Genomic DNA, 9,283 nt, shown 5'->3' with positions numbered 1-9,283 from the left:
AAAAAGACTTTCCCAGGCCAGGGGGAGATTCCAGAGACCATCAGGGTGACGCCCTAGGATGACTCCTCGGCCGCCAGATATACGGGGGAAAAAGTCCCCACGGGGACCGGTGACGGGGCCCGAGTTCCCTTCGGGCCTTAGCTGGATACCACTCCGGAGATCTACATGGCTAGGGGGTCCAGCGAACGGCATTCCCCCCAAGGAGGGAATGTGCCTATTCCACCGGTGACCTCTGTCCAACCAGAGGCACCGGATAATCTGCTGGAGGCGCTACAAGGCGCCTCTATCGTGGATGATCGTCGTGTTCTTACGGACACGGTAATAGAGAAGGTTCGGTTTGTCAAAAACGGACTGACCAAAGCCTGCACCAGCCTTCTAACAGGCTTTGAGGTGAGTAATGTGATTGTAGGAAAAATATCGCCATATAGATAGTAGCCCCTGATGCTCTGTTTGGTGTTCGGGAGGAAAAGCCAAACAGAGGATCGAGAATAAATATCGCAGGAGTCTAACATGAGTTGTCTATGTGAATAAGCAGGTACCGCTGCAGACTGCCACTGCTCATGCTGTGGAAGTTTCCGGTTTGAAGCGGAAACTGGAGTAGGCCAAGGAGGAGCTCGGCTTCGTGAAGAAGCAGTTGGACGATAGGCAAGGTATGCAGTAACCTATGGGTATATTTCGAAAAAATGAGTAGTCCAGCCGGACTAAAGTGTCACAAACTTTATTAGTGTCCACGACCGAGGTGGCGGCACTTAAGAAGGCGTTAGCCAAGGCCGAGGACAAAGCGGCCGCGGAACGCACCACACACAAGAAGCACGAGGCCCATATTGCCGAGGCGCAAAAACAACTCCAGGGAGTGATCGAGAGATTTGAGTCCTTGGAGCACGATTGTAAGGTGCAGGGGTCCGAACTGGCAAAGGCCCGCCAGAGCGGACAGGATGCACGAGCCGAAGCCCAGGACGCTCTGTAGGAGATTCAGGCGGCTAAGAAGATTACGGAGGGTAAATCTTTCGCCCTGCATAGCGAGTGTGTGTAAGAAACGTTCCTTGTACTTATCCGAATTCGGGTTTTCCAGGCGCGTTTACGGATCTTCCGCGCAGTATACCGGATGCTGCTGAGTATTACAGAGCCAAAGAAGGAATGTCTACGGAGAAGATATTCTGGTCCCAGTATCTTAGATCTGAACATCCGTTGCCCTTCATTGACCAGCTGAAGCAGTTGGTCGAGCTGCACAAGTCAACGGAGCTAGCCATGAAGGACCTGATAGTCCGGCTGTGGCCTGCCGAGCCTGTACCTAGCAGCTATTTCGAACTTGTAAAACGGCTTGTTAACGCCCCTCCGCGGCTTGAAACCGTGAAGCGGTCGGTCTGCATCGAAGGTGCGCGTATGGCCTTTGCCCGCGTTAAGACGCATTGGGCAAAGCTGGATGCCAAGAAGCTGATGACCGAGGGACCACCGGAGGGCAAGGAGCATCGTCGACCCGAGCTCTATTTTGACGGCATCTTGGAGGGGTCCCACCTTGTGGCGGAACAATATTCGAAGGATATCATTTTACCATGAGAACATGTGTATTATACTATCATGAAATATGGAGCAGTGATGTTATGTATTATAATGCTTATGATTTACATTTTACCTCATGTGCGGCCGTATATGAAATCTGAGGGTTGACCAGTCGTCGGCTTCTGCCCTCACGTAGATAGTACAGGGGTGTTCGGGATAAATTTAAACACTCTTTACTCCATATTCTGGTCCTTAAAGGAGGTGTTTAGCGCAACGAACAAGGCAATCAGACTATGCGGCCTTTACCGCCCTCACTTAGCCATAGGAGTTTCACAAAAAAGTTTGGCGAAGCCCCTGGTATTCGAAAGGCCGAACTAGGGGCGCTATACACGCCTAATCGGAGGGACCGATTCTTGGCATGAAGCGGAAAAAATCTCTAACAATTTGGAACCTCTCGAACAGCTGACCAGCTCTCGCCGCATCATGATAGTCAGTTTTCGGCTTTCTCTACTGAGGTGCTCGTCCGGAAGAACCAGGACACAATCGCAGTAATTCTCCCTTTACTACCTTAGCCGATATAGCGGAACGTAAGGTAGTAAGCACAGGATCCGGGCAACCCAACTATTGACCAAAGACATGATTCGGAGCCGATGCATATAATGCTATAAGTTCGGGGTGCTGAACTATACTATAAAAGTGTTCGGACTTTTTATCGCCGTAGTGTTGGGTGTAATGAAGCCCCTGGCGTAGTAATACGTACCATGGTGTACGTGTGCATTAAGTAATATGTACAAAGGTGAGAAAACAGAAAAATTAGGTAATAAGCTGACGCCACCATTCATTCACCATTGTGATGTAATTTGTACGTCGAGGCATACTTTGTGCAAATAATGCAATAAGAAAGTAAAGCTATTTATCATGCCGTAACCAGGGGCGGGCTGCGTGAGGGTATGTAAAACAAGTATGGCGATTATTAATAGAGACCACCTGGGTGTTCCTTTGTATGCCAGAGCTCCTTGCCTCCTTGGTGTGTTCTGCAAACGAGTCATCCGCATAGACCTCGAAAAAAGAAAAAACCCGTAATAAAAAGCAAAAGTAAAGGTGTGTGAATCCCGGTGTCGGTCGAGCCGTACAGTGGATTGCCGACGAGTTATACCTCATCGATTCCCATGGTGTTTTGAGTGCGTAGTTTATGTACGCGCGGTATTAGTGCCATTGCCTCATCGGGGCTGGGACGGAGGTCATATTGCTAACTCGGCTCTTGTTGAGCCGAGCTGTCCTGCTGCAGTGTGGTCCGGACCCTCTTGATGATGTCTAGGGGTTCAGCAGCCGGATTATAATGCTGCTTGAGAAAGCCGCTTTGGTCCTCTGCTGCTAGGGCGGCAGTGTGCTCCTCTGTACGGAGGGAGCATTCCGTGTTTCCATTTACTGTAATGATGCCACATGGGCCGGGCATCTTTAGCTTGAGATAAGCGTAATGTGGTACCACATTGAATCTAGTGAATGCGGTTCGTCTGACCAGGGCATGATAGCCGCTGCGAAATGGGACGATATCGAAGATTAGTTCTTCGCTTCGGAAGTTATCCGGGGAACCGAAGACCACCTCCAGCGTGATCGAGGTCGTACAACGGGCCTCTACGCCTGGTATGACTCCTTTAAAGGTAGTTGTCGTGGGTTTGATTCGTGAGGGATTAATGCCCATCTTGCTTACTGTATCCTGATGGAGCAGATTGAGGCTGCTACCACCGTCCATTAGGACTCGTGTCATGTGAAATCCGTCGATGATTGGGTCGAGTACCAATGCGGCCGAACCGCCATGACGGATGCTAGTTGGATGATTGTGATGATCAAAGGTGATCGGGACTGACGACCATGGGTTAAATTTGGGGACGACTGGCTCTACCGCATAAACGCCCGTGAGTGCGCGCTTGTGCTCCCTTTTTGGGGATGTGTGTGGCGTATATCATGTTCACCATTTTGACTTGAGGTGGGAATTTCTTCTACCCCCTAGTGTTCGGCTGACGGGGCTCCTCGTCTTCGTCCTCGCTCTGTGATTCCCCTTCCTTGTTTACGCTATTTACCTTGCTGGCTTGCTTAAAGACCCGGCAATCTCTGTTAGTATGGTTGGCCGGTTTGTCTGGGGTGCCATGTATCTGGCACGGACGGTCGAGTATGCGGTCCAAGCTAGATGGTCCTCCGCCGTTCCTTTTATAGGGCTTCTTTCGCTGGCCGGACTTGGAGCCACTGAATCCAGCGTGAATGGTAGTGTCATCGGTGTTATCGCCATTGCTTCGGCGTTTGTGTCTGTTGCGACGGAGCTTGCTGGTGCTGCATTTGGCCTCGCAGGGGCCTGCTTCGTTGGCTGTGTTTGTACTTTGAGCCAGCCAACTGTCCTCTCCCACGCAAAAGCGGGTCATGAGTGTCGTGAGGGCTGCCATGGACCTCGGCTTTTCTTGGCCGAGGTGGCGGGCGAGCCATTCGTCACGGATGCTATGCTTAAAGGCCGCTATGGCTTCGGCATCCGGACAGTCAAGGATCTGGTTCTTTTTGGTTAGGAACCTAGTCTAGAATTTTCTAGCTGATTCTCCAGGTTGTTGAACTATATGGCTTAAGTTATCGGCATCGGGTGGCCGGACATATGTACCTTGGAAGTTGTCAAGGAAGGCTTCTTCTAAGTCCTCCCAGCTGTCGATGGAGTTCTCAGGCAGGCTATTTAGCCAGTGTCGAGCTGGTCCTTTGAGCTTTAATGGGAGGTATTTCATGGCACGGAGGTCATCTCCTCGGGCCATGTGCATGTGGAGAATAAAATCTTTGATCCACACTGCGGGGTCAGTTGTTCCGTCGTATGATTCAATATTGACAGGTTTGAACCCCTCGGGGAATTCATGGTCTAGCACCTCGTCTATGAAACAGAGGGGGTGTGAGGCACCTCTATAGCGGGCCGCGTCACGGCGTGTCTCCGATGACGTTCGTCTGTGGTTATCGACATGGGTGTGATTAAGTTTGTCACGTCCGAATAGGTAGCTGTCGTCCCGAGTATGGAAACGTCCTCGCGATCCGTATATAGATCTGTTTTGTCCTGCTCTATTATCCAATTCCTGCTGAAGATCGTATGTACGTTCCCGAGCTGGTCTATCCCTGTTTTTGCAAGGCGGTGGGGCGGGCTGCTATTCGGACTAAATTGCCAATTCATCCCGACCGCAGGGTGGCCGTTCAGCCGCCCTGTCCCGACCACGTGGTGGTTGGTCCGCACTACGCGAGGGAGATATGTGCTCCGGTGCCTCCTCATCAAATTGTGGTAGCAGTCTGCGCTTCAGGTAGCTCTTGACTGGGCGGTGGAGGCCGTATTGCTCAGCTGTTAGGACATCAGTCCATCTGTCGATGAGCATGTTGTTCAGCTTGAAGCTGCCGTTGTTTCTTTTTCAGGATCCTTGCATTGGCTATGAGTAGAAGCTTGAAGCGCTCCTGCTCGAGAGGATCCTTAAGCACGATGAAGTCTTCGTTGCCAAGGCTTGTCTCCTCCTCGGAGGGTGGATGGTAACTATCATCCTCCGGGTCATCTTCTATGGCCTGTTCGTCAGTGTTGTCTTGCCTGCTGTCGTGTTCCTGTTCAGATGTAGCCCCGGTGGGGTCTTTACTGTTTTCGGCATCGCCCGGAGTACTATTTTCTCCGGTGCCAGTGTTGCCGTCCTTTGAGCGACGGGGCGTAGGACGGTGTTTGGGCCGCCAGCGCTTCGACTGTGTCTCGGAGGTTTTGTTCGCATACGGCTCTTCTTTGTCGTCGCCAGATCCTTTAGGTGTATCAACCATGTACACGTCGTATGAAGAGGTAGCCGTCCAACGTTCAGTGAATGGCGGTCTTGGCCTTGCTCCTTGTCGGCATCGTTGTCCATGCCGCCGATGTCTTCAGAGCCATAGTCAAGCACGTCGGTTAAGTCATCGACGGTGGCTATGAAGTGGGTGGCAGGTGGGAAGAAAAATTCCTCATCATCCGTCTCTAGCTCGAACCGGACATAGTTCGGCTGAGAGTCCTTCTCCAAGGACAGATTATTTAAAGATTTTAGCACATCACCCAAAGGTGAGTGCTGGAAAACGTCAGCGGTGCTGAACTCGAAGATCGATAACCGATCTAGATCGGTGTCCGCGGGCGTACACAGTCCGAAACTTATAGCCGGAGATGAGTCCGAAGTTCCGTTAAAGCGAATATTGCAAGGCGTCGAGTCCATGTGTGGCTCCAATGCCGCGGACTCTGAGGCCTCGGATGGCTCGATCTGCTTTGGCTCTAAGGTCATTGCAGCCGCAGGAACCATCTCCTGGGTGTGATCCGATGACAGATTTAAGTCACGTTCATCGAGATGAGGTGGAGCGATCGCCGCGGGCTCTGATCCCTCGAAGGTCAGGTCTCCACGGATGTCCGTGGCATAGCTCAAGCTTCCGAATCCGACCTGATGGCCAGGGGTGTAGCTGTCGATCTGCTCCAGATGGCCAAGTGAGCTAGCCTGCAGTACGACGCCGTCGAATACGAAGATCTGTCCAGGGAGGAAGATCCCTCCCTGGACAGCGTCATTATTGACGATTGAGGGGGCCATCGAGCCTTTTGTCCATGACACAGTGGAACTCTCAATGAAAGCACCAATGTCGGTGTCAAAACTAGCGGATCTCGGGTAGGGTGTCCCGAACTGTGCGTCTAGGATCGATGGTAACAGGAGACGGGGGACACAATGTTTACCCAGGTTCGGGCCCTCTCTATGGAGGTAAAACCCTACGTCCTGCTTGATTGATATTGATGAATATGAGTGTTACAAGAGTGGATCTACCACAAGATCGTAATGGCTAAACCCTAGAAGTCTAGCCTATTTGGGTATGGTAATGAATATATGCGTTGTCCTTTCTGGATTATCCCCTTTGGTTTATATAGACACTGAGGGGATCTAGGGTTTACATGGAGTTGGTTACATAAGAAGGAATCTTCGGTCGCCAAGCTTGCCTTCCACGCCAAGTAGAGTCCAATCCGGACACGGTGCAGTCTTCGGCCTTCATGTCTTCACAGCCCATCCGTCTGGCCCATAGATAACAGGCCGGACGCCCGAGGACCCCTTAGTCCAGGACTCCCTCAGCGTCCTCTGCGGCTATGCCTTGAGCCGGACATCTGTCTCCTACCGCGCCGGCCTCTGATGTTTATTTTGTCCCTCTGTGAGCCCCGGGTCAATTCACTTCCGCCGCGTGGCCACTGCATCTAAACTCGCCTTAACACCAGCACGCCTTCGCCTCACCAGCGGATCGCGCTCGTGCCCCAGGCCGCCGGCAACACCTCTGCTTCAAGCTGGCCTCGCCGTTGCATTGAACCGCCGTCATAGCCTTGACTCGACCATGCATTGAGCCGGCCTTGCCTCTGCCGTGAATCGCCGCGCCTCACCTTGGTCGCGCGCCGCCATACTCTCCAACCTCCCCGTCCACCGTCATCTCGCCCTGCTGCGACCCGCTGTCCGCGCCTTCGCATTGGGCCGCTCTCACGGCTCCGCTGAGTCGGTCAGCCCGCCTGTGTGGCCTTGAGGCGCTGAGGCCTGCCAACCTCTGACCCGCCGTTCTGCGCCCGGATCAATCTGCTAGGGTCGACGGCCTCCGCCGTCCCATGCTGAGTTGCCTCTGCGGCGCTCGCCTTGCCTCTGCTTGCCTCAATGGCTAGGCGTTAACTTGGTCGGTCGCTGCTGCCTCAAGTCGCCATTGCCGCTCTAAACCGCTTCGGCTATACGCGGACCTGCACTGGTCACTTCTACTGCTGCCGCCTCATTTCACTTTCGAGCCGCTGGATTAGGGTCCTGCTGAGCCGCCGCCGGGTCGATCTCCTGCCTTGGAGCCTCTCAGTGTTAAATCGCCGAACTGCTGACGACGCGTTATCGGCTGTTTGTTCCACTGCGCTGCAGCTGCCGCTGTTCTAGCGCTTCGCGGCGGGCCACGGTCGCTTGTGTTGGGGAACGTAGTAATTTCAAAAAAATTCCTACGCACATGCAGGACCATGGTGATGCATAGCAACGAGAGGAGAGAGTGTTGTCTACATACCCTCGTAGACCGTTCGCGGAAGCGTTATATCAACCCGGTTGATGTAGTCGTATGTCTTCACGAGCCGACCGATCCATGTACAGAAAGCACGACACCTCCGAGTTCTGCACATGTTCGGCTCGGTGACGTCCTCGCCTTCTCGATCCAGCAAGAGGGGTGAAGTAGTATATGAGTTCCGGTAGCACGACGGCGTGGTGACGGTGTTGGTGAAGAACAATCTCCGCAGGGCTTCGCCAAAGCACTACGAAAACTATGACGGAGGATAAACTAGAGGGGACGGGGTTGCCGGCACACGGCTTGGTGTTTCTTGATGTGTCTTGGGTGCTAGCCCTACCCCTCTATTTATATGTTGAGCATTGGGGTCGAAACTTGGAGTAAAAGCCTCCAGAAAGTCGGTTTCACCCGAAAGGCAAGAGTCCTTCTCGGACTCCAGGGCCAGACTCCAGGGTTCCCGGTGTCTGGGGACCCTGGCGTCTGGCCCCTGGACTCCGCAAAACTTCCTTTTTGCGCTTTCCAAAAACCTTGTGGGCTTTGCCCTTTGGCCCAAATAAAGTGTTCTCGTACCCAAACATTTCGGGAAACATCCGGAACCCCTTCCGGTGAATTCCGGAACCCTTCCGGAGTCCAAACACTATTATCCCATATATCAATCTTTATCTCCGGACCATTCCGGAGTTCCTCGTCATGTCCGTGATATTATCCGGAACTCCGAACAACATTCGGTGACCAACATACATAACTCATAGTACTATATCATCAACGAACGTTAAGCGTGCGGACCCTATGGGTTCGAGAACTATGTAGACATGACCGAGACACCTCTCTGGTTAATAACCAATAGCGGGACATGGATGCCCATATTGGCTCCTACATATTCTACGAAGATCTTTATCGGTCAGACCGCATAACAACATACGTTGTTCCCTTTGTCATCGGTATGTTACTTGCCCGAGATTCGATCGTCGGTATCTCAATACCTAGTTCAATCTCGTTACCGGCAAGTCTCTTTACTCGTTCAGTAATACATCATCCCACACCTAAGTCATTTAGTTGCAATGCTTGCAAGGCTTATAGTGATGTGCATTACCGAGTGGGCCCAGAGATACCTCTCCGACAATCGGAGTGACAAATCCTAATCTCGAAATACGCCAACCCAACAAGTACCTTCGGAGACACCTGTAGAGCACCTTTATAATCACCCAGTTACGTTGTGACGTTTGGTGGCACACAAAGTGTTCCTCCGGTAAACGGGAGTTGCATAATCTCATAGTCACAGGAACATGTATAAGTCATGAAGAAAGCAATAGCAACAAACTAAACGATCAAGTGCTAAGCTAACGGAATGGGTCAAGTCAATCACATCATTCTCCTAATGATGTGATCCCGTTAATCAAATGACAACTCATGTCTATGGTTAGGAAACTTAACCATATTTGATCAACGAGCTAGTCAAGTAGAGGCATACTAGTGACACTCTGTTTGTCTATCTATTCACACATGTATTATGTTTCCGGTTAATACAATTCTAGCATGAATAATAAACATTTATCATGAAATAAGGAAATAAATAATAACTTTATTATTGCCTCAAGGGCATATTTCCTTCAGCTTGAGTCGCCAACCTTGAGCCATCGACGTCACCTGCAAAACTGCCTCTGCTGCCATCCGAGCTGGCCGAGTCGGCTGCCTGATGCGCTACGCCATGCCCCCAGGGCTCTTCATG

The sequence above is a fragment of the Triticum urartu genome, chromosome 7A (genome assembly GCF_056163025.1).
Source record: "Triticum urartu cultivar PI428250 chromosome 7A, HENAU_Tu73, whole genome shotgun sequence".
NCBI lineage: Eukaryota > Viridiplantae > Streptophyta > Magnoliopsida > Poales > Poaceae > Triticum > Triticum urartu.
Note: the sequence above shows the minus strand (reverse complement) of the source record.